The sequence below is a fragment of the Cupressus sempervirens genome, chromosome 6 (genome assembly GCF_028749045.1).
Source record: "Cupressus sempervirens isolate cs-2001-9-10 chromosome 6, ASM2874904v1, whole genome shotgun sequence".
NCBI classification, from domain to species: domain Eukaryota; kingdom Viridiplantae; phylum Streptophyta; class Pinopsida; order Cupressales; family Cupressaceae; genus Cupressus; species Cupressus sempervirens.
Window position 1 is genome coordinate 579,395,131 of NC_143123.1, and position 27,928 is coordinate 579,423,058.

Consider the following 27,928-nt stretch of genomic DNA (forward strand, 5'->3'; position numbering starts at 1 on the left):
TGAACTAGTTTTTAATGATTCTCACTAGCAATAAAGCATTTTTTATTAGCCCATTATCTAGTTGGTTGACCTTTATTTCAAATTTAATTCAGGGACGAGGAGCTTCTTGGTCAGGGTCTTGCATTGAATGATGAATTAGACCGTGTGCTAGGGAAACACAAATCCATTACTATAGGGTCTCCTATTACATGAAAAAGAACAAAAGAGAGTAAACTAGAATAAATTTGGTAACTTTCCACATTTCAAATGTGGATTATACCTTTGAACTATTGCATAGAGAGAGAGGGGGGGGTAGGGTGTTGCAGAACTATTGCATAGCCAAGGATACAACAAAGGAGCCTCCTTGACTCCCCTGCCCCCACATGTGAGAGAGAACACTATTGCATAGAAAGGTACATAGGCAATAGAGGAAGAACATGCACTAGAGTTTTCCCTAAACTGGGTGTTCCCAAAGGTAAATAACTGAGGCTATTCCACTTGTTTATTTTTATATTTTCCATTTGAATGTATGCATTAGAATCTATTATCAATAACTTGGCATAATATCTGTGTTGGTGACTTTGTCCATTGGAATTGGAATGTGGAAGACAGGTATGTACCAACATTTTATTCTATTTGAGAGCACATGTTTTTCCCTCTTGTTTTATGGTCTATGGCAATCCAAATGACTATTAGAAAAACCAATCTCAAAGTTTAGAATGGTAGAATGATAATATCTTCATGAGTTGATTTATAATCTTGTGTCATTTACATTGAAATATAAGTATAATAGGTTCAATTGTAGGTTCAATTCGGGGAGGGGTTAGGGTACATCTTGTTTGTGAATTCTTGTAATTTTTAAATGTAAAGAATTAGTTTCTAGGTAGATTGTTATTCATGATCTTTGCTTTTCCACTGGTCTATTGGAAGTTTCTTTGCTAACGTGGTGCTTCAGTGCCTGATATACAAAAAATCTCATGAAGCTTATCTACTCCATGGATTGCATTCTCAAAAATGTATGTTATCATTTCTCAGTAGATTTATCCTTAGAATCAGGTATTGCAATATTAGTTGTGGCTTGCGAAAACAATAACCTATACTATTTTTTGTGTCTGCTCAAGTCAGAAGAAAGATTGGTGCTTCATGTGTGAGCTTGAGTTTCTTGTCTCGAGGGTGAGAGGAGGAGATGGTGCCTTATCACCAATTAGAATACTTTCTAGAATTACAAACATTGGCAATCACCTTGGATATGGAAAACAGGAAGATGCTCATGAGTTTTTGAGGTAACATGAATTGCAAAGTGCTTAGAGTCTTTCAATTTTTAAATCATACCGACATATATCAAGATAGAAATGCTCATAGAAAGGAGTATTTAAGGTTATGCTACAAATTATGTGCACACAAAAATTAATCTCCATTGATGTTCTTAAACATACTTACATGGCACATGCATGCATGCTCGCATGTGCACATGCACACACAGATTGATATCTTGTTTTTCTTTTTCCTTTTAGATTTGTAGCTGATACTATGCAGTCGATATGCCTTGATGAAGCTATTGGAGAGGAAGCCATTCATCCAATAGCACATGTGACTATGTTCATTCAACAAACATTTGGTGGTTATCTTCAATCAAAGGTGGTGCTAGTATTAACTTTAAATGCAAAAATGTCAATGAGCAAATACACGTAATTTGTAGATTTTGATTATAAAATTTATTTCTATATAAGGAGTTCAGATTAGGGGAGTAGGCCTGGTGAGCTGACATGGCAAGTCAACTTAAAGTGGTGAGTTGGTGGGGAAAGTGGGGGTGACTTGGTGAGTTGACCTGGAGAGTTGGCTTAGGGGGTGGACTTGGTGAGTGAACTTAGAGAGTCAACTTGGTGAGCATACTTCAATTGTTAGCTTGGTAAGCTGACTTGGGGAGCTGGCCTGGCAATCTAACATGGTGAGTGGGCTTAAAGTGGCAACTTGGTGGGGTAAGTTGGCGAACCGACTTAGCGAGGCCACTTAAAGATGCAACATGGCGAGCTGACTTGGTGAGCAAGCTCGATGAGCAGACCTAAAAACTAACCTTGATGAGGCACTTTGGTGGAGTGACTTGATGACTGAACTCAAAGAGTCAACTTGGAAAGCATACTTGCACTAGTACATTTGGGTTCATTTTTCAACCTTTATTGGTCAAATTTTTTACCCAATTTTTGACCAAATTCGACCAATCCATTGGTCAAAATTTTTTTTGTTGAAATTTTGACCAACTCACTGGTACATGATTTGTCTCAATCATATAACTAATTATATATTCTTCATATTAGTTACTTTTGGTGTTTTTCAGGAATTCTATAAAATAGTTCACATACCTTGCATATGATATGACATTTTGCATTCATCCTACACTCTCTTTCATCCAGCTAATGATGGATTATGAAGAGTCCTCTGAAAACATGATGCTAAAAAACACACAATCAAATCCAAAATGAACTTTCACTACAAATGGATTGTGGAAATTTGATATTGGTAAAATTGCATGCATGTCTACTAGGACAATCACAACTTAAACATACATTTGTCCTAGTAGACATGCATGCAAAATTAACAATATCAGATTTCCACAATCCATTTGTAGTGAAAGTTCATTTTGGATTTGATTGTGTGTTTTTTAGAATCATGGTTTCAGATCACTTTGTGTAATCCATCATCAGCTGGATGAGAGAGTGTAGGATGCATGTAAAATGTCATATCATAAGCAAGACATGTGAACTATTTTATAGAATGCCTAAAAAAAATTTACACCTAGCTGTTGGTGGAAATTTCCACCTTCATTGGTTGAAATTTCCACCAACTCCTGGGCTTTTTCTACCTTTGTTGGTGAAAATTTCCACCAACGCTTAAATTTTTTTCTACCTTTGTTGGTCAAAATTTCCACCTTCATTGGTCAAAATTTCCACCAACACCTAACTTTTTTTCTACCTTTGTTGGTCGAAATTTTCACCTTCATTGGTCAAAATTTCCACCAACACCTAAATTTTTTTCTACCTTTGTTGGTCAAAATTTCCACCTTCATTGGTCAAAATTTCCACTAACGCTTAAATTTTTTTCCACCTTTGTTGGTCAAAATTTCCACCTTCATTGGTCAAAATTTCCACCAACGTCTAAATTTTTTTTCCACCTTTGTTGGTCGAAATTTCAACCTTCATTGGTTGAAATTTTCACCAACACCTAAATTTTTTTTCCACCTTTGTTGGTCAAAATTTCCACCAATGTGCAAATTTTTTTCTACCTTTGTTGGTCGAAATTTTGACCTTCATTGGTCGAAATTTTGACCAATTCCTATTTGAACCCACACAATGGCTTTGGTAGGTTTTCGACCAATAGATTGCTTGAAATTTTGACCAACCAGTGAGTTGGTCAAAATTTTGACTAGAAAAATATCGACCAACGGGTTGGTCGAAGTTGGTTGAAAGTTGGGTTGAAAATTTGACCAATAAAGGTCAAAAAATGAACCCAAATGTACTAGTGTGTATACATGTTTCTCAGATCTTTCTAGTACTACTCATGGTTATAATGGACTTGTTTAGTGACAAACCTTGAGAATTTAAAAAGAAAGAGGAAAAATTTTAGTACTACAAGTGTATGTTGATGTACACAACCCCTATAAAGTGTCTTATCTATTAAGCAAGAGTTGCGGTCTTATTAGTTCTACTAGGTATATCTTGTGTCTTTCCTGTGAAGTCAAAAACTATTTGATTGTTATATGTTCCCTAGAATAGGGTGGTGACTCAATTAAGGCTTTGAAGCTAGTGCTTATTTGATAAGTAGTAAACAATGGTTGACAAGAGGAAAAGTATAAGAGCCAATCTTGATATACCATTATGTACTGATCTACCCCAAAGTGGTAGAAAGAACCAAAATAAAAAGAAAATAGATGTAAATCCCACTTGGAAACCAAGGGGTAGTGCCTCAGTAAACTCTCAATATCAACCATTGGTAGGGAGAAAATTTTCTTTATTAAGCTCTAAATCAGAAACCACTAGATTCTTAGGAGGAGTATTTAATACCTCATTGCAAGATGAAAGGGCTTATCAGGATAAGAATATGTCTCCAATGGAAGATGCATTCTGTAGACTAGATGTGATAGATGAAATTAATCATAGGTTAAGATATAATAGTGCAATGGAAAATCCTTTTAATCCTAGAGCAGTTCCATATGAGGAAACAAATTTTATAGATCTAGATGATCTTGTTGATTTAGAGGCCACTTTAGTAGATCCAAAAGAAGTATACTTAAAAATAAATGCTTTAAAGAAATAGGTTGTATAAGAAGAAGCTAAACATGCTCATTTAGAAAAGGAAAGAGAGAAAGCCACCCTAAATGCTATTGTTGAAAGAGATAACCTACTTAGAAGGATGACTACTTTAAAGGAACATAATAAGAAGTTAGAAGAAAGGACCTTAGTCCTTCATGCTGATGTGTTTGGGGATATAGAGAGTTTCAGATCTAAGGTTCTAGAAAAAGAAAAGCTCATGAGCCAAAGGCAAGAACCTGTCATTTCTCAAGTCCAAGCATACAAGCCTATCCAAGTAGACCCTGTAGAACCTACTATAAAACACACAGATAAGGGAAAGGGAAAAGCTATAGGAATCCAAATAAATGAGCCCCAAGTTATACCAAGTAGATCTATAAATCCTCCCATGTCTAAACTAGATCTTGATTTAGAGAAGGCTAGAAAAGTGAAAGAGGATTTCGCAAAAGAGCTTGAGAAGGTTGAAAATGAAGTTAAAGTAGCAGAAACTAGGAGAAAGATTTAGTTTATCAAATATAACTTTGCTTTAGCCTCTTGGCCCAATTTGTCCACTCAAGTTGCAACTTTTGTACTTGCTTGAGGAGCAGTGATTTCTAGTCAAAATATATCTCAATCTACCCCTATATCATCATCCACTACTAGTATTCGGATCCCTACTATTTAAATACAAAAATCCCAAAATGTTGCGCATAATCAGGCCAATATAGCAAGCACATTCAATGCTACTAGTTTTCAAAAGAAACCTATATATATGAAAAAATATAGACAAATATCATTTGTAGGGATTCTAGGTTTTCCTTGCCCCATATCTTTTGATCTAAGAGATAAAGTTGTGAAGTTTTCTGGAAATAATGTTTTTATTGGTGAGGAGTACTTGGGGGTTTTTATAGATATGTTGAATGATTTTGAAGTTGAACACGAAGATGTAGTGATATAATTGTTTGTACATTTGTTGATTGAGGATTCTAGTGATTGGTTTTGGAGATTGCCAGATGACTATATTAGTTCCTGGAATGATTTGGAGAAGTTATTCAAAGAACAATATGGAGGCAACACTAATGTTGGTTTTATTAATATCAAGAAGAATCCTAATGAATCCACATTTGATTTTAATATAAGATTCTAGAAGGGAATGTAAAAATTGTTCCATGTCATGAAATTGAATGAAGATGTATGCCTTACAACATACTTTAATGCTTTTGATAGTAAGATGGCTTATCAGTTAAGGGATAAAGAGCCTAAAACTCTAAGAGATACTTTCAAGTTTGCACTAAATATTGAGAAAAGCATCTAGTAAGCTAGGTGGGAGAGATGATCCAAAGTTGTTTAATCCTAAGAACAATAAGAAAGAAAATGATAAAGCTCCTATAGGTAAGAAGGCTGAAGAACCCACAATACATCAAGTGTTGGACTTGCTAAAAAAGATGAACCCACCAAATTTCAACACAGAGAAACAAAATATTGGTGAAAAGGCCCCAGTGAATAATAATCATTTTAATAGATAGCGAAGAATGTAGAATTACCCTATACTACTCAGTGGAAAGATGGTAAGCCAATTCCTAACCAAACCCAAAATGTAAAAGATAAGGTTACACCACATCCTTTGCAAAGGAGCTATGTTAATATGAATGATGATGTACCATGGTGTGTAATATATTAATTGCCTCACTCTTCAAATTATTATGCGGTTGCTCAATCATTTGTTTTAGATCAAAATGAACAAGATGAGAAAGAAGAAGAAGAAAAAAGCCATGATGATGTAAGTTGTAAAATGGTTAGCAAGTGTGATGATTGTGTAGATTTTGATTTGGAAGAACCTAAAAATGATATTGCAAACTAGAGAATTTCCTACCAATTATATCATTAGCAAGTGTTCTCACATAATAAAGGTTTTGATGAAGATCAAGTATTTGTTGCATCTTCTAAGTTGACCGTGTAAATTTAAGAATGCTTTCTAAAGAGGAAATTGATAAAATCATTGTAGAGATGATTTCTCAAGTTCATAGTAATTACAATTTAAGAAACAGAACAATTAATAATGATGTTGGGAAACCTTTTAGTATATTCATAATGGATATTACACATAAAATGAAAGATGACAATAAGAAGGCTAATGTAGAAATAGTTAAGGTTAAAGATAGTAAGACCAAGATGTGGGAACCCAAGAAGAAAGTTCAATCCCAAAAAAGTGAGATCGTAAAAGAAATTGTACAAGAGAAGAAGTTAAGACCTCATATTGTCAAGCAAGTTATAGTGCCTGCTATCCTAAAGACTTCTATTCCAGGTATTATTATAAAGGCCACTTTCTTTGAACCTATTGATATGATATCTAGTCACAAATAATTGACAAAGTACCTTTGTTTGAATTATTTAGAATTGATGAACATAAGAGTAAAGCCTTTTCATGGTTGGGTGGGATAGGAAATAGTAGCAATATTGTTGAGCAAAGTGTCATTCAAAAATCCCCAGTGGTGGTAGAAGATAGTGGTATTATATCCCAAATTCCTCAAGTGTTTTTGGATGACTCATCAATAGCCTATATAGAAGATATTGACCCATTCTTTCTCAGTCTGATTATAAAAGGAAAAACCTTAAAAAATTGCATGATAGACTTAGGATCCTCTAATACTATTATGCCCTTCAAAGTAATGGAAGCCTTAAGATTGAAAGTAGATACTAAGCAAGGTAGATGTAGAGGTATGGATGCTAGAGAATTACCAGTCATAGGTACTATCAATGCATTTCCATTTAAGCTAGCTACATAACATAAGGTAGAATTGACCATGTCAATCCTTGTAGTTGATATTCCTCCACATTATGGAATGTTTCTCTCTAGAAAATGGAGTACTATTATGGGAGGTAGCCTTCAATATGATCTATCCTATGCAAATTTTCATATGGGAGATAAAGTTGTTAAAGTAGACAAAGAAGCAAGCGTCAATCACATTTTCGAGGAAGAAATTGACAAATATTCTACTTGTTTCTTAGACATTGGTGTAAATGCATTTAGGGTAGAGCTAACTATCAAGAATTTGAGAAATGCCTGCTATAATTGAGCATGAAGTTGAATGTTGTATGGATTCACTAGTTTTGTGGACCATGTACTTTGATGGGGCCACCTCTAAAGAAGGTTTAGGGGTAGGAGTAGTTTTTATTTCTATTGAAAATAATACTTTTAGATATTCATTCACCTTAAATTTTTCTTGTACCAGTAATATAGTAGAGTACGAAGCTCTTCTATTAAGGTTGGAAGTTGCCATGCATCATGGAATCAAAAATTTGCATGTCATAGGTGATTCTAAATTGGTTATTTCACAGATAAAGGAAACTTATGCCTCAAAAAACAAAAAGTTGAAACAGTATAGAAATTTTGTCTAGGATAAGATTGAATTTTTTGATGCATTTGGTATATCCTAAAGGGATAGAAGTCAAAACAAAATGGCTAACCTATTGGAAAATGTAGCAATCAAGCCTAAGGATATGTCATTTGCAGGAATTTCATAGATTGAGGTTCAGAATAGGCCTTCAATACTAGATAATATTGAATATTGGCAAGTCTTTGAGTATGATAAGGATATTTTGAATTTTATGTTAAGTGAAGACAGGTATCATGGTCAAGAGTTAGACTGTAGTGATCTAAATGAAACCACAAATGGTAAGGAAACAATTATTGGTCAAGAGATCATATAGTTGAAAACTAATAAAGTGCCTAAAGGGTTGGTTGTTCTAGAAAACATGTTTGACAACCAAGATAGGGTAAAGCCTAGAATTAGAGATCACAAGCCTCAAGAACTTAAAGAGATAAACCTAGGTACTAATAAAGCTCCAAAGAAAGTTTACATTGGTCAAAATTTTTCAACTAAAATTAGAAGACCTTTGATTGATTTGTTGAGAAAATATAGACATGTCTATGAGTGGTCTTATGATGATCTTAGGGGCTATAGAGAGGACCTATTCTACAATGTTATTCCACTAAAACATAATGTTAAACCCTTTAGATAGAAGCAAAGACCTGCAAATCCCACATTAGACCCCAAAATGCAAGAAGAGTTGATAAAGCTAAGGGATGGAGGGATAATCAAACCAATCAAGCATTCTAATTGGGTTTCAAACTTGGTACTTGTCTAAAAAAAGAAATGAGATATAAGACTATGTGTAGACTTCAGAAACCTAAATATTACTTCCCTAAAGGATAATTACAGGTTGCCAAACATGGAGGCTATATTGTAATAAATAACTGGTTTTGAGTTGATGTCTATGATGGATGGATTTTCAAGATACAATCAAGTCCTTGTGAAAGAAAATGAACAATTCAAAATAGCTTTCAGAACTCCATGGGGTACATATATATATGTCAGAATGCCATTTGGGTTGATTAATGTAGGAGCAACTTTCCAAAGGGCTATGGATGTAGCCTTTCATGATTACATCAATAAATTTATGGTAGTATACCAAGATGACCTTACAACTTATTCCAAGAGGGCTAAAGACCATTGTAGATGCTTGGAAATGATCTTTATCAAAGCCTTGGAATATTAGGTTTCCTTAAACCCCAAGAAATGTACATTTCGGGTAACTGAAGGTAGATTACTAGGACATATAGTCTCAAAGGATGGAGTAAAGATAGATCCTAAGAGAGTGGTAGCCATTAATAAGGTGCCTAAGCCAACAAATGTGCAGGGAATACAATCTTTCTTTGGGCAAGTTAATTTTCTAAGAAGATTTGTTACAAATTTTAATGAAATTAGCAGACCTATTTCAAAAATGCTCAAGAAAGGAGCTACAATTAATTGGGATGGTGAACCTTCATAGGCCTTTCAAGATATTAAGACTGCCATAAAAAAAAATGATGTAGTTATTAGAACCCAGATTACACTAAGCCAATGCACATATTCTCTTTTGCATGTTTTCAGACTGTAGCTACAATCATAAAGAATGAGGTTGGATATGAGCAGCCTATTACATTCTTTAGCAAATCCTTGTAGTCTATTGAATTGAAATATGAAATAAATGAGAAATAGGCCTATGCCTTAGTGAAATTTGTTAAGGCTTTTAGATGTTATTTGGTAGGTACCATTGTCATTGTGTTTGTACCTAGTATAGCTATCGAGGACATATTTTCTTAGTAGGAGGTATTAGGTAGGAGGTGCAAATGGATCAATAGGATCCAAGAATTTAATTTTGAAATTTAGATTAAAAAACTGGTAACAGGTCAAGGGTAAGCTAAACTTATGGCTCAATCCAACTTGGATGCTAATCAAATAAATTTGGTAATGTGATATGAATCATTGTGAATGGTATACTAATATTATTCATTATTTACAACATATGGAAGCTCCTTCCCATTTGACTAAAAATTAAAAAAAGAAGCACAAAGTTGCAAGCTATTTGTTGGGACTAAAAATTGCAAGGTCAATTTTGAGTACTATTGAGAAATTTGAGCCCTATAAACACTTTTTAAGTGCACATGTACCCAGCTGTACCTGTAAAGCCCCAAAGGTGTTCAATGTTTCTAACATCTTTCATTCAGCCTGTCTAAGTGTTCCATGAAGTTAAACTGACATTCCGAGCTATTTGGCAAAGTCCTGTTTTGAGTGCATTTCAAATCTGCATTTTCACCTAAGTGTCAAACAGCGACAGGAAGTCGTGTTTGCAATTGAATATCTCACACCCAGAAATGTTTTGTGACTTGATACTTTGGGAGTGCCTAGTGTCCATACCCAAGAACCTATATTTCAAATTTTGAGTCATTTCAAGTCTTTTTGACTAGGTTTTGAATCCCTTAAAGTTGGTCAGTTACTGTTTTCACACATTTGCACATTGCACATAATTCTAGGAAGCCCTGTTTGACATGTTGTAACTTTTGACCAGTTAATTGAAATGCTAAATTTCCTTTTGCGTTGCATTATAGATTTTAGAGACTTGTTATGTTTCCATTTTTAAGTCTTGACCAATTCGTTTGATCAGTTTTCAAACGTGATTCCAAACGCAATTTGTAACTTTTTACTGGTGTCAGCATTTGTAGATTTGTTAGGACCCCTATTCATGATGTCATAACTCCTAACTCGTGATTGGTAAGATCAAATGGATTGTACCACTATGTTTTCCTCTAAAAATACTCCCAGTGTGTCAGTTTGTAGGTTGTGACAAATCCGTCTACACACTTTTCCAAGTCAATTCCATTCGCAAAAAATGCTTTCTATCAGAATGTCCAGTCTGCAAAATTTTGAGTAGCCCACTTTGATTGATCGTCATTTGCGCCCAGTGATTCATTATGAGCCCAAATCACAAAAGTACATAGTCCTCATGACAGAGAACCAATGCCCCAATTTTCGTCCTTCCAAGTGTCAGTTTACCCAGTTTTTGAAGCCAATTCTGAACCCAGTTTAGTGTTTTCTGACTTGTTTATCTGCAAGTGATTCTAAGAAGGCAACTTTGATATTGAATATCTTTTGAATACGAATTCTTCATGAGACAAGATCGAGCAGAGAATCAGTGTGTTCAATCTCAATGCCTGGTCAGTTGTCTGGGTCAATTTTTAAGGGTAGTCAATGGGCCTCCTGACACCAATTTGATAGTTCGTAGAATGCTGGTAAAATGAGTTTTAAAGATTAATAAATGATTGAGAATAGATCAAGAGCTAAATATGTAGATGAAAGACACAATGGTCAGCACTTAGGACATGCTTCTGGTTTTTAAAGTGGACCTCCAAACTGGCCTGGTGCTAGACGTATAGGTTTTAGTAATATGGGTGCTCCTCAATGGGATGGGTTGTTTGAAGAAGAAAGGAAGATTTTCCTGAAGAACTTATCTTCCACATCAACTATTTGGGCATTAATGACCCACCTTCATTCTCAACTTTTCTAAAAGTTTCCATGCCAATGAATAAAAGGGAATTTCATCAAACATCAAAAAGACGCTCACAAAGAGTTTGAGAAGCTGTATAAAATGAAACTACCCATTCTCAACAAGAAGCTTGGCTTGAGTCTCAGTACTCATTTCCCAATCAATCAACTTCAGTTGGTTAAGATGTGATGAAGCATTATTTAGTCTATGTTATGATGGCTCAGATGCTATTTTCATTGTAAATATTAGTCAACGCTCAAGCAGTTGTCCAATACAGACTAGTCAAGAGGCTGCTCACCATGCAAAATCCAAGAGCCACCAATGATTTTAAAGAGAAAAGGCGATCCACAGTAGGAGAGTAGATCCACATTTTTGGAGGAGCCTAACTCCATGGAGACAAGTGTGAAGCAGACATTTGGAGGAGGAAAATTGTAGCCTACATAAAAAACAACACCATCCACGTCTGTAAAGAAAGAGGATCCACCCATGCAAAAGGGGGGATGCTCCACATGAGGTACGATAGAATCAGAGAGCACGTGATTTAAATGAATGAAGACATGATGAAGAAGTGAATTCATAGTGCACAAAGCGATAGTCAGTGCAGAAAATGAGGATCTCCCACATTGAAGCATGGCTCACATAGCATAATACGTTGATCTATAAATCTGTAGCTTGCACCAGAAAATCACGACATGAAAATGGTGAGGAAATCAGCATAATCAAAGAAGCACTCCATGTAAGAGAGGAAAATTTCCTCATGTTGGGAGACGAGGCGGTAGTCAAAGTCCACATTTTAAAAAAAGGGAACAGAGAAGAATGTGAAAGCAATGAATAAGCTATCTCCACTCACAAAAAGAAGCCCGACCACAACCACAAAGAACCCACCATTAACAACAGTTGTGCATTGAAGGGATGAGGCAAAATGTTTTGAAAGCCAACAATAATGGAAACTGCGAGTCAAGAAGAAGGAACAGGTGTAGGTTAAAGGGGTTTAATCCCATATTGTTCATGTGGTTATGTTTTTAAATCTTTAAATACTCCAACAAGTAATGGATTGTGTCTTAAAAGACACACAGCTTTTGAAGCTGCGGCCTAGTGGAGGGGCCCGTGGGTTCACGGCCAATAACTTTTGAGGCCCAGCACAGAGATTAAGAATGGCTCGCGTATGAGGGTAAGTTGAGTTTCAAGGGTTCTCCAGCCTTACGCCTAGCGTAAGATCAGAAGTGAGAAGTACCAAGTTCTATGGTGTTTCAAAAATGGTTATCCCGTATGAGCAAAAATGGAAATATGAAGTAGTTTCAATCATACGCTAAGGAAATTTCCTCTCGTAAGAGTGTTAATAAAATTTTGAAGAGGTTCGCGGATACGTCTTAAGTGTAAGAACGTAAAGGGTGTCTGAGGTCGTAAGAACATGAAGCAACTTTCAAGCATCTTTGCTCTTACAAAAATGTAATGAGTGTAAAGGCGTAAGTTTGAATGAATGGAGTTTTTGGTGCTATGAGGAGGAAATGAAATTAATTAATTGAAAATATTTCAAGACAGGTATGAGCCAATAGGGACTTGACATGTGGCATCTTCAGATTCAATGTAAATATCAAGTGAAAATTTCGAGAAGATAAACACATAGAATGAAAATTTGAAATATTTTTGAATTTTATATAGTTATGACTATGCAAAATTTTAAATTTTTCATTTTAATGCAAAAACATAGTTCAGACATGAGAAATTCAAATGGCCATATCAGGGGTGATTTTTATCAGAAATGGGCGGTGCAGTATACCATTGGAACCAGGAGGAAGTAAATTATTCGAATATGGGGTTAGATTTTGCACAAGTTTGCACTAGTTCATTTTATAAGCAGTTTTATAAATTTTGGGGCATTCTTAGTGCAGTAGGTAGAATTTGATCACAGAGCATCAAAGTTGGTTCTAGAGTAGTTTAGAAGGCTTGGTAAATTCAAAATGTGAAAAAAATTAGTTCCTGAAGATTTCCTTGGCTTGTAGAAGTTAGTTTTTAACTGAATTTCACTTTTACCATGGGTAAAGGCCAGGCATAAAATCAATTATTTCTTTTAATCATATGCTTCAGATATTTGATGTTGGAAGAGCTAGAATGATGAGGATTTGATTTTCAGTTGAGGAGAAGTCTTTTCATGACAAAGAGAGGGAATTCTAAGTGGACACTTGTCAGTTGCAGAGTAGATCCAAAAATTCCTTCTTCCTATATATCTATCATTCTTTCTCATTGTACAGGTTCTAGTTCCTTGGAAGAAATCTGCTCATGACTGTGATACCAAATTTTGGATCCAATTCTTGATGCATTTCCAATATTGAGACACCATATTTTTTAGCAGAATTCTCTTGTATGAACAGCATTAGGAATGTTAATACAGATAGTTCAGATCTGTTAGGTTTTTTTGTGTTTTCATTTTCATGCATATGATTGTACAATTTCAAGGAAATAATACAAAGAGCAACAGATAATTGAGTTTCATCTTGAATCTTGTCTCCTTTATCAGTAAGTTTCAATGTTTTATGGTCTTTGAACAAAGAGCCTAGGTCGTAGTTGCAGTCCCTTAACGCTATATGTTTTTTCATTGTTGCTTATGACTCAAGAAGTTATGTAAATGCTTCAAGGAATTAACAAGGTTGCAAGTTTGCTAATGGGGATATCATGTAAGAATGAGGTTCAGATTGAGCATTGATGTCTATTTACAAGTTAAATAGATAGATCAGATATTTGAGTATATAAACAAGTATCAGATATCCATATGTGTGTTTATGACTCATGGATTTTCCTAATGGATTAGGCACTGATCAGCTATAGGCTCATTAATTTCTTACTGTTGCATATCTGAGGGTTTGTTGAAATAAACATTATTAATCAAACGTTCTTTTCACCTTTCATGTTGAAGGACCTAAATAGAATGCCCTCACTCATCTTGTGAATATTCTAGATTTGCATTTAGCTGCCGTAGATTTGTGTCATTTCATGAGTTACTAGGAGAAATAAGGGCTTGTGTCTACTTAATAGATTTAGGGATATGTTTTGCACTTGTACAGTATCAATTTAATCTAAGGTTCACCTACCTAGTTTTAGCAAAGCCTAAAGAAGAAGAAGGGTCATGCCTTATAGTTGGCCCGGTGTCTGAAACGGCATGTTGAAAATGGGAGTTAGCTGCCCCTAGATGTGTTAGTTTCTCATTGGGATAATTGAAAACCCTCCAACATTTTCAAACACCAACACCATCAAATACATCATTGTTGAGAATAATTTATGATAGAGAAACTTTGAAGGAGTGCTACTAAAATGTGTTTATCAAGAGACATCAAAAGAGGTATTGAAAGAAATGCATGTTGGAGTCTGTGGTGGACATTATATGGCTAAGACCACTACACACAAAGTAATGAGAGCTAGATTCTAGTGGCCTTCCCTTTTTAAGGATGCTCAGATAATTGTCAGAAAATGAGATGCCTATCAATGATTTGCAAGTAAATTAAAAAATTTAGGTAACACTCCATTAAAACTAGTGGAAGTTCAAACACCATTCTAGTAGTGGGGGATGGATTTTATAGGTGAAATCTCTCATAAGTCTAGTACTAATTATTCATGGATCTTGGTTGCTTCTAATTACTTCACAAAGTGGGTGGAGGCAATTCCAAAAAGAAATGCAACTAGTAAAGTTGTTAACAATTTTCTATAGAATAATATCATTTCAAGATTTGGTTGTCCATAAAGAATTGTGACAGATAATGTAATGAGCTTTAGATCTAAGGAGTTTATAATGTTTTGTGATAAATATGGGATTACAAGATCAACATCTTCCCCATATCATCCACAAGGAAATGGATAAGTTGAATCCACAAATCAAAGCTTGTTGAAAGTGATAAAATAAACATTGGATGACAAAAAGAAAGCCTAGGATTCTAAATTGCAGTTAGCAATATGGGCTAATAGTGTGACTATGAAAAAAGCCATAGGTGTAACACCTTTTGACTTTGTATATGGGATCTAGGCAAGGATGCCTCAAAATAACTTAGTGGATTTCTATAACTAGATTCAAATGTATGATGATGGCATCATTGATGATATGTAAGAAAGGTTGGATGAGTTAGTTGGGCTGATTGAGACTAGAAAAGAAATATCTCTCAAAAATCAAAAATTATAGTTGCAGGTCAAAGCACTCTATGATAGAAAAACAATAAATAAGAAATTTGAAATTGAAGATTTGGTCCTCATGTGAAATGCCAAGATTGAGGATAAGGGAAAACATGGCAAATTTGATCCAATATGGTTAGATCCTTATCTAATTGAAGCCACATGGGGAGAGGACTCTTATATTATGAAGGATCTATCAGGTAATATTCTTGAACTACCAATTTATGATAGTTCTTGAAGAGGTACTTTTGTTAAAAATACTTATTTCTTCCATGAACATTAGTTTAGGATTTTTGTACATTATGTGAATCCTTTTTATCTTCTTGTATAGCCCTTGTATATATTTTATTTTTGGGTGTTGTTGATCTCTCAAAAGTTATCAAATAAGAAGGATGGTCAAGTTTGCAATCTGCTTCTCCTAGGGATTATGAGCCCTCATATGAATTCTTTCCTATTCATTGTCCCTAGAAAAAGCCACTATTGGCCTAGTTTTTCACCCTTTATGATATTTTTTTCCTCACAATGAAAAACCCTAGGGTTGCAATTTGAAATTTTTTATTAATTGTTAGAACCCTAATTCAAATTCCTAAAGATCTTATAAACCCTCATTTGTGTGTCCTAGCCTTCAAAAGGTTTTTAAATATAATTTTTAGATAAATGGTATGGGGCGTGCTTGTCCTAAGTTTTCATTTCCCAAAGTTATTTTATTCTTTCTCGTGAAAAGTAACTCTTTTTAAATGCTCAACGTGTCATAACCATGGTTACCTTTCCTTATTCCTTTTACACAACATCTTAACTATGATATCATATTTTAATTAGTCATTGATCTTCCAAGGATCAATGGTAGGTGCATACCTACAAGACAGATTTGTTCAGACTTTAAACAAAGCAAGCAAGTGCCTATGAGATACATAGCACTTAGTGACATGGGTTATGACTATGCCACAAAAGATTGAAATTTGTAAGAGTTTGTCAATACTTTGTCAGAGATTTTTCAAAATTTTTAGTAAATGTTAGTGCATGTACTATTTTCTTGCAATATTATTGGTTAAGCCAAATGTTGAGGTTGCTTTTACTGGCATATCATTGAGCCATTAATCTTGGGAAGATCAATGATAGGTGCATTATTGTTTTAAGGAGATGACATCACAAAGGGTATCTCACATAGTTCAAAAGACACAAGTTGTATATTGTTGATCTTTCCAAGATCAATGGATAGTGCATGTGGCATATGGTGATGTTATGGACATAGTTTTTAAAGAGTACTACATAGTCTGTTCTATTGGTAGAGTTATCAGACACATAGGCACAAATGTCATGCATTCATTGGTTGGTGTGGCTAACTCAATGCCAAAAAGAATAATTTTGCCACATCGTTGATCTTGGATAGATCAAGGGATGATGCTTACCCAAAATACCAAGATGATTGAATTTTAAGCAAAGTAGGGAAGTGCCTGCGTGCCACCTGGCATAGTGGGACCTATTACAAACAAGACTATCCAAGTCAGGATAGGCTAGAAAAGGTAATGAGATGGATTGAAGTAATTGTCTAGATAAATAAGTGCTTGCTAGGTTGGACATGAGTGTGCCAATGGGGCCACTTTTAAAAAAGGATCTTATTCACAAAGTATGGCTATTTTTCATGACCGCCAATCTTTAGGAGATCGATGGTTAGCACTTTACCACATCACAAAAGTGCTCAAGCTTTAAGAAAAGTGGGGAAGCACCTGCTTGACATGTGGCAAGGATTTCAAACTTTAAAGTAGCTTTTTTATTTTCAAATAAAGTCATCTGATGCTGTGTGATCAACAGATGAAATTTAAACCTGAGGTGCGACATGAAAATTAATGGTTAATGAAATTAATGTTGTGCAGGGCCACTTTGTGCAACCTTAATGGTATGGTATAACATGCAAATTTACCATTACTGAGCCACACAATTACAAATTTCTCAAAGCACAAGCATTTCCAGAGCTAGGGCATGAAATTCTGTGAGGTTTTCAATGATCTAAAAAGCAATTCATAGAGAAAAAGAAGCAAAAATTAGTGGGTAAGTGGTCTATAACTATTGAAATTTTTAAAAAATTATAATTGTGCTAAGCTGAATTTATGATGCCTCCCTAAAATGAATTTGCTAGCCTAATAGATTACCTAAAAAGATCTGTTCATGATGATTTTCTTGAACAAATGCCTCTACCTAAGAATGAATTGAGAAAAGGTAGATAACTCATCCCTAAAAACCCTAGATTGGTTGTAGGTTAGGGTTTCTATGATAGGGCCAATTGGGTAAGAGATGCACAAGTTTCAGTGGGGGGCTTGGAATTGTTTTTAAAATGGTTATTGGAATGCAATTTAGACACCCCATTGAGCATTGTATGGGAGTTTAACATTGGTAAATTGGTTGTTCCTAGGGTATTCTTTGATAGTGGCTTGTTAATTGACATGGCCAAGAAATATGACCCCATTACCAAAATTGTGAAAAATCATGCTAGGGATAATCTCTTTAGAATTTCTCCAGAATTGATTAGAGAAGTGTTCAAGCTTAACCGTAACCATGCCATCCATGAGAAAATTGACATGGAAGAATTCTAAGAACTATTGCAACAATATTTTGTCAAGATTGGATCATTACCTTTGGTTACACCAAACAACTCAAAGACCTTGATGAAGAAATATTTTAATACCTAGGGCACAGACTTTATATTTTTCTTTATGCAAAATATTTGGAATCGATAAACAAGACTATATTCAAAACTATATTGTCCTTATCATAGCTCAAACCTTGCAATTTGGAATGACCTCAATTCTTGATTTTACTACCTACCATGCTAAGGAGATTCACAATGGTTTGATTGGGATGGCTCAAGGTAAGGTAAATAGGCCTTTATGCTAGTATTCTCATTTGATGTATATATGTCTATATAAGGGAGTAACTTTCTTCTCCAAGGAAATTAAATTGGAACTAGAAATAGATGGAGAGAAGCTCCTAGTTTAGTTATGGAGTGCTAACATGGCATGGGAAGTCTCAAGTGCTAATTATGTTAGATTTGATAGATATTTTATTTCAAGGCTTAGATTACTTTTGAAAGGGGATAGTCCAAGAATCTCACAGCGTTTGTTAGAACTGATAAGACAAAAGGACTATGCCAAGTGGCAGTTGGTTAGTCATAATTTGGGGGATATAAACCCATACCCTGTTTCCACTTTGATTAGAGTTTATGGCTTTTAGGGAAGATCCCATACATTACCCTATCATGTGCCTTTAAAGATAAGAATTGTAGAGTTATTATGGAAAATTGGGTTAGTTGAGGAAAAGGATATATTGGGAAAAGGTAAAGGCACATTCTTCCCTATTGTTACTATTATTCATGACTTTTTTCATTAAAAAAGGATGGAGCAACTTGAGCTTATTTTTGGATAAATATCAAATAGCTTAATATCATACCTGCTACATTGATCTAGAGGGATTTTATGACCTCCTTGGAGAGAGAACTAAAGCTAAGGCTATTATGTAGACAATGTATTTCCCAAAGGATATCATTAGAAATTTTTTACATTATATGAAAAAGAGGTCAAAAAAGAAAAATGGGTAATTTTTAGTAAAGTTTTCAAATTTATTAATGCTTTTGAGCCCAACTATAACCCCCTGGCAGATAAGAAATATTAGGGAGCCAAAATGGATGTTTTGATGAATTTTTTTTCTATGATAATACAAACCTTGAATGAGAACAAGGGTATCTTGGCTAAAGCATATCCAGATAAATCAATTGAGGTAGAAAGAAGAATAATTAGCAGAATGGTTGTGACTCCAGGCCAGTATACACTACAGAGGAGGGCTAGATACATTGTGGCTCAAAATATAGAGCACATTCCTCCTTACAAAAGGCCAAGATTAGAGAGTTCACCTGACATAGGTGCCCCTAAGAGACAAAGGTTAGAATAGGGATCCTCCTCTCAAGTAGGAGAGTATTCACCATCCTAGACCCCACTTAGAGTAGATGATGAAGCATCTCTAAGAGAGCAGTTGAGGCAAATTGGAGGGCAACGAGATATAATTGTCACTACTATTGATATAGAAATGGGAGCGCCTGAGGAGCCTCCTACACCATCCTTTGACCTCGTTGTTGCTGATTACAGAGGTAAGGAGATAGATTCTTTCATCGCACAAGCATCTCAAAATTTTATAGATTATGAAAATTTTGTTAAATCTAGGGCCTTTGCACAATTTTTGTGGAGGAAAAATATAGGCAATTTTGAGGAAAAGTGTAAAACAATAAAAGCAAAGAAACCAAACAAATTGGACTCTAAAATTAAGGAAGAGGTAAAAGCCAAATTTTGGAGGACTTTGCCCATCTAAGACCTGAGGTCAGGAGATAATTGATCAAAAAGCTAGGAGTTTTGGTTCTACCTGAATGGGACATAGCTAATGCTATGATTTTTTATTCCAATAGAATGGAGAAGAATGTGTAGTATAAAACTGAAGAAGAAATATTACAAGCACATAGAGGGTGAATTCAGTAATTATCACCAAGATTTGGTGATTTGGTCCATTGAAAAGAGAAATAAGACCACTATACAAGAGATAACAAGTGTTGAGCATACTCGTACACTCATAGTATATAGAGTAGATGAAGTGGATAGTGAGGAAGCCACCCAGATGACTAAAGAAGTGGTGGATTTCACCTCAGTGGTTATGGGGAAAGAAAAGCATAAATTCTTAGAACTCAATGCAAAATTTGAAGAAGTATTAAAGACATATGAGGCAAAGGGAAATAGGGTATGGCTACTGGAAAATTAGATATCCCAGTTGGATAAAAAGCTTGGAAAGAGGAAAGTGGGAGAGTCTGAAAGACCAAGGATCGTATATCCTCACCCCTTAATTGAACCATTCAAATCTACTTCAATCATTGAGTTTCTTGATACCCCATATAAACCTGAGTTTTACACTATAGAGGAATTGAAGAAGAAAAGAATAAATTAAGGGAGTTACATGTTGAGCTAAACAATCAATATGAAGAGAAACTCAGGAAGATAATCTTATATTTAGTGGATAAGATTGATTGGCCAACATTTTATGACAAGTTGGTTGGAATCTTACAAATGTGGAAATAAATAAGGAGGGATGAAGATACACTAAAGCCTATTGTGTAGAAATGGAGTGAAAGAGATAATGATGTTACTTCTATGTGTATCTTTGTCATCACCTTGTCCTATAATCAAATAGAATTTTTTTGGATATAATTAATGATCTAAAAGAATTTGATGAAAAAATGATTTCTGTTCAAAAGAAAATAATGATTTTTCTTTCTAAGTACATAGCAAAAAAGTTTGATCTCCTTACCAATGCACTTAAAAAGATTAACAAAATAAAAGAAAAGGAAGAATGGGGAAAGGAATTAGATGATCTGTTATGCCATAGAATGAATGAGGTCATGAATGAAAAGGGGCATGTACTATGGGAAATTACTAATGAAGAATTTTTTTAAGTACAATTCTTTTATAATACTATTAGAAATTATTTTGTTGAAATAGAACAAATATGAAGCTTTGTATTAAAATTGTAGAAGGAGATCTTAAAAATTTGATTGGCTTGATGATATTGTTTTCAAAAAGTGGAAGGAAGAACTTTTGCCTTTAGAATAGATGGAAACAAAAGAAAGGGGTGAGGGCCAAGAAGAAGATCAAATAGATGACACCTCGGTAATGTAAAGAGAAACACCAACGATAACTACTACCCTAGAAAACCAAGTTGATGATGTGGTAGCCAAGGACTCAAAAGTAACTGTTACTTGAACAATTCATGATGATGAAGATGGAGAGCCTAGAGTTGGAGTGAAGATACATGAAATAGAGCTAGATACATCGTTAGCAAGCCTAATGGCTACATATTTTGAGGAATAAAAATAATGAAAGAACAAATCATGGAATTTGTAGCATCTGAAATTGTAACAGAAAATGGGCTCACTAAAAAAATATTTTGATGTGAAGTTTTTCTATTACATAAATTTTTGTTTTTTGTGATAGCAATAAATGTAAATATCTTTTGTATAAAAGAAAAAGGTCAGTTCTCTATATCCAAAGCTTGTTGCATCTCACACTATATAAGTGAGATTCTAGGGCTAGAGAAAGGGTTTGAATTGTTGTATAATTTTAGTTTTTACTAATTTGTTCAGTGCAGTCTATTGATGCAACCTCTGTGATTTATTTTCTCTGCCAATATTTGAGAATACATTAATGTTACAGAATCTCAATGCTTTTTCTTGAGTCATTCTGAGTTGTTTCAATTGTATACAATTTTCAAAGGAAATTAATATAAAAGATGAGTTGTCCCCATATCTGTTCTTGCTGAGTCTTGTCTCCATTTTTATTATCTAGTTATTTTGAAGTTGTATGAGCAAATCTTGTCCAATTGGATGCAATTAAATCATGTTGTATGTCAATTCACTATTTCTTTTAGTTCAAGGAATTAAGTAAATGCTTTAGTGAGATTGATAGGGTTTCCATGGTAATAGGAAGGATATCTATAAGGATGATTTTCAGTCAAAATTATTGATAATATTGATTGTAATGCAATCATTTAGATCTAGAAATTGAATGGACTCTCAATCCCAATGGATAAGGAACTGATCTATTGATTGAGTCTACAGATGAAAGATCATGAATAAGCATCAAGCCCAAATTATAAATAAATTTTAATTTATTGTCTAAATTATATTAATGTTTTCCAACACTTGTTTGCATTGAATCTCTAAGTCTTAGCTAGCTACTATTGCTAGAAATGCTTGTAAACCTAAGAAGAATTGTGACCAGATACGCTTTAAGGGATGTGTGTTGTGGTAAATTGTCATGGAATGAAAAAAATATGTATATCCATTATTAGATTGAAAATATTTTATCCCTCAGGTCCACCTGCCTTTGTTTTGCAAAGCCTAAAGAGTAGAAAATATTTATGATTTTGTTGATGTTGGGTTCAGATTTGAAAAGCAACTATTTATAGGAAGTAGTTGATCCTTAGGTTATTGCATTCTTTAATATCTTGATATTAATTATATTGTTTCTTAATAGTTGAAAAAACACCAACAGTACCAACTACCTTAGGTAAGTGAATGTTTTAAACTAGATGTAATAGGTGTTGATCTATGTGATCCTATTTCTACTTCTACTAACATACTTGTTAATATTAGATTGGTTTTGACATATGAGTAGGAATATACTTAAGTCATTTACTTAGTTCATTCCAAACTAGTAATACATGTCGAGCATAAGTTGTCAAATAGTATATGCCGAGCGATATATAGTTACTATGAGCCTAGTAACTAGTAAGTATCGAGTCACTCAAGTGTTGAGTAGATGTTATGTTCTAAGCTATTTAGATGCCAAGTGATTGATGGATGCTAAGTCATTTAGAGGTTGAGTTACAACATTGAAGTTGTAGTTGATGTTGAGCATCAAGGACTTCAAGTGTCAAGTTATACAATTTTGACATAGATGTATGTAATGGCACAAACTTCTATGTAGACCATTTTTGGGCCAACTTAAGGATTTTTTTATGATCTTTGATGATAAGAATGAATCTTAATTATGAATCACTATGAATTACATGCATCCAATTAGAAAAGGGGAAGGATTAAGTGGCAATATGGGTGAATCACTACTATTGATTCATACCTAACCCTAAGTCACCTAGGTCTTCATAAGGAGGACAAACCCTAAAGTTTTTATGAATGCTTGATTAGAATTAAAGAGAGTTTTGCATGTGAAAATAGAGCATTCATGGTGACTAAGGTGTTGTGATTTGAGTTACATTACATAATCAGTTAAAGGAGAATAGAGGAAAGGAATCAGAAGACAACAGAGATACATCTGATTAGAAAGGATCAAGTACACATTAGGATAAAGGTAATCTCATATCAAGCAACAAAGTGCTAACTGAAGGATCATTGCTAAGACATTTTAATAGGTGAATTAGTTAAATCTCTTAATAGAGTAGTCTTGACATACTGTTGTAAATCCTTTAATAGGGTGCTTACTTCATTGTAAGTTAAAGTCCTTTTTACCAAGCACACTTTTAGTAGTGTGTTGAAATCCTTTAATAGGGTAAGATGTAACAATATTGTAAGCCTTTAACAGGGCAAACCTTTCATAGGGTAGGTCATGTTTCATGATCAAACATTGAAACCTTCATTAGATATACTTTATTACTATAGTAGTGAAGATTTGTGGGTGTCATACCCACCCCAGTTTTACCTTCTCCTTGGAGGGGTTTTGGGTAACCAAGTATCTTGTTCCATACATGTGTTGAATGCTTTACTTTCATGCTATGGATATATATGCTTAATTTGGTATTTTAGTTTATATGCATAGATTGTAAGATGGATGTGTGGTGAATGGTTTTGAGGTTGAAAGTTTTAAGTGTTGATTCACCTCCCCCACTATCAGAGTTTACTTCTATATTGTATTTCCAACAATCCTCTTAGCATAATCACCCTCTAAAAATTGAATGATTGCAAATATGAAAGTAATATTTACTATTTCATATTCCTTTCTCTGATCCAAGAGCTTTTATTTCACTAATTGAGGGTATACCACATAAGTCCATCCATTAGCATTTGCATGCTACCCTTCTTATAAAGACCTAGGTAATCCATTATTTTAGCCACCAAAAAATACACCATGTATGATGTCATATAGAATCTTAGATCAGCTTGTACTCTTATGAGTTTCTCATGCATATTATCACTAGGGATAGTAGCCTAGTCTATTGGCATTTTGGTTGATCTGATTGTATCTATGAAATGGACCATCCAAATATAAAGATGTCTAGCTGCTAGTAAGCCCATGACTCAACTCAAAAGCACAATAGTGTGTACAATTTTATCCTTCATATATCCTTGTGTCATGTCTACCTTTATAGCTTTATGTCCCATAGGTGTTCTATCAATCAAAAATGAAGATTGTATCATTTCTAAAGTTGTCTTTTCATTATCCCTATACTATCTCTTAGCTTAGTCATGGGTTTTCTTAACATATTAATTAGTTCTTAGGAGATGGAAAATTCTCCCAATGTTCCTAGGTCTAAGGTCTAGGACTATCTCCCCTATAATACTCTTTACCACCTTCTCTTCAAGTACATAGTTCTCCGCTAAAGCCATGATAAGTTAAGATGACTATACAGATGAGGGGTGTGATTGTCGCATTTACTAGTCTTGATCTAATCATTACTAACACCATGGTAGACCTCTCTTTGGGTTTGTTACATATTATGAAGAAAGAATCCCAGTCGATGTGAACAAGCTCAATGTCTCTAATCTCCAAATGTTCATCTTGAAAATATGATTTATTTGGTGCACCTTGAAATTTGAATACTATGGGATTTGGAGCCATTATTTTAGCAAGTGAAGATGATGAGAATTCCATTTTATCTACACACAAGAGAAAAATATTAATTTGGAGAGGTGAAAAGTAAACCATAAGAAAACCCAAGTTTCCAAAAAATCAAACCTAGAACACCAAAACCTAGTAAAACCACTTTAAATATCCTTTAATATATTTGGTATGCAATTTAGCACACCTAGCACACCTTGATAGATGCACTAGGTGCACTTAATGACCCTTACATGGTCATTCTGTGTATAGTTGTGCACATGCACAGGTGCACACCCTTATGAGGTGTGCACATGTGCATGTGCGCTATTACGCACAGGCATTTTCCATATGCAAAGGGATAGACTAAGTCATATGTTTACTAAGGGTTCATACATGTACACCTTGATAGGGTGTGCATGTGTGCACCCTTACCTTGTCTTTGTTAAGGGTAGAAAAAAAATGGTGTGCAGATGTGCACCTTGACAAGGTGCTCATCTGCACCATTATTTTAGGATTCTTACATTAAGAGTTTGAAAGGTGTGCACATGCACACCTTGGATAAGTGCACATGTGTGCACCTTTCACTTAGGCGTTTTATTACTTTTAGGATTTTAGCTTCTTTTTAATTTGTAACAAGGTGTGCATGTGCTCATCTTTGGTGCTTTAACTTTGTTTGTTTGTGTGTAGGTTGCTAATTTCGCACACCTTAATAGGTGCGGATGCATAGGTCGATGAAGCAAGGAAAGAAGAATGAAGAGAGGGCAAGGGGTCCTAGGCTTTTATATGCCTAGGATAGTGTACACCCTTTGGAGGTGTACACACACGCACCTATGCATGTGTGCATCTCTAAAGGAAAATCGTGCACATATGTGCATTTAGTGCACTTGGGCACCTAGGAAAGGTGTGCATCTATTCTTATTTGAACTAAAAAACTCAATCTTTTCACCTTTTTCTCCCCAGTTTTGGCACCAAATTTTCCCAATCAAAGGACTAGGGCTTGGCCCAAACTCCAGGTGGAGTTCTAGAATGACTCAGGCCCAGAACTAGGGGTCTATGAAAACAAAAAATTACTAGGGGTCCCCATTTCTAGGAGAAATGGGGCGTGCATTGTGAAATCACAATAAGTAAACCAATCAAAATCAACAAGGCCATATTATGTCGAGTTTCTAAGTACCCTGCCTTGGATCAACCAAAAAGCATAAGGAACACAATAAAGAATGAAATTGAGAAATTAACCAAATCGAAGTGGAATGGTAGATCAATGTCAATTAATGGGATTGAAGATCCTATAATTAAATTCATAGTTCATGTGATAGCACACAAATTTTATCAATTTAGCATATTGAATAGTGTGTCATGCATTGCAGTGGATTTGGGGTTCAAAATTGTCAAAAAGGATCATGCTTGTGACCTTGCCAAGCTGGAACTACAACTAAAACAAAATCTAGAAGCAATAAGGAAAGAAAAGAACAAATCATGTAAGTTCAAATCTTTTCTAGTGTGTATATATTTCTATGTACAAAATTTATTCCCTATGATTGGGATAGTAGCATGGGATAGAAGCCAACCTACTATAGAGTAGATAAAGATTTAATAGATAGATTGGGAAAACATTTTGAAACCATAATGGATATCTATTTTGAAGAATTCAAAATCAAGTTGATAAATCGAATGACCCCCAAATCAGTCATAGACAAATATCATTATGGGATATGTTTTGTAGTAGATATAGATTTTGTACATGTTTGGGCAGTATTACCAAGGATTGCATGGTTAAGACCTATGCCTTATGAGGTCAATGTTGACTAGGTTACAACAATACTGACTACTTTTTTGATAGAAAATATAGATGCAAATGTCAAGCAATTTTCCACATATAACACAATAATGGTTGAAATAACTACAGAGATGAGCATGCCCAAAAGTGAAAAGAAAAGATAAAAATTCTTGAGGACAAGGATAGTGAAGAAGGGGAATATTCATGACAACATGATAAGACCAAGGAAGGAAAAGGAAAGAATTGGTTGTTGCCAAGCCTAAGGCAACCAAGCAGAGGAAAGTAGTAATTATTGATCTAAAGGTGAAAGTTGATCTTAGTAAAGATGTGCAAAAGATTATTGCACCTTAGGAGCCAAAAGGAGAAATTGTAACAAGATCAAAGACGGCTCATCTCCTAGCTGTGAAAACTAGAGGAAGTCCATCTAAGAGGAAATTGGTCAACTTACAAAAGAAGAATATACAAGAGAGGTTGACAAGAAAATTGATCATGCCATAAGAGGAGGAAGAAAATGATGAATAAATTGAGTCTAATGAATAAAGAAAACTACCAATCATGAAAAGACTTCCTCCAATGACAGTGGATTAGGTATGTGAAACCATTAGAGAATCAACAAATGTTGTAGGATTCATGGATATTACTTATTATTCTTTGAATAATGATGATCAAGTTAAGCTTGAAGAAGTTTTTTATTGATATGATGATCAAATTTAGATGTACACCCTTGGAACTAGGAGATGGATTCCCAGTAGGCTTGTATAAACAAATTGATGTCAAATAGAAGTAGTCATTATCTATAGAAAAGAAAATAAGAGAAACTATGCCAAATTTAGGGAAGACACATATGTCTATAGCCTTCAAATATTTTGTAAAGAAATTCATGTCAAGGTATAGGGCATATTAAATTTTGAAAAATAAAGCTCATGAAGTTGAGAAAGATAATACTCGCTACTAGAAAGAAGCATTTGGAGTGATTACTCCAATTGTAGAAGTTAGAGATGAAAGAGATGCAATAGAATTTGAGGATGCATTTAAGAAAGAAGTTGCTAAGCTAACAGAAGAAATTTGGCAACTAGTAGGTCAGTGTGAACAACAAGAGGTTGTTACCATCAAATATGTATCTAACACACTTCCACAAAATCAAAATGTACTAACTGAGGAATATACAGAGCTTAATGTCTAACACAACTCTACCTTGTACAAATTCATTTTTGTTACAAATTGTAGATTATCCAAAGATAGAGAATGCAAACACTAATAATGTTGAGGTTACATCAGATACTGAGGATACAAGTGTTAATCAACAAGGCAAGGCTATAATTATGTTTTTGTAATTTACTTGTATGTCTTTCTTCAAAACAAGGTGAAGATAGAAAAGGTTAAGAACACATAATCGATAGAAGAGGAGATGACACCAAAAGAGCAAGAAGATTCCCAAGTTCTTGTACAACTGTCAAGTGAAAATCCATCAAAATCATTGACATGAACACCCGAATAGA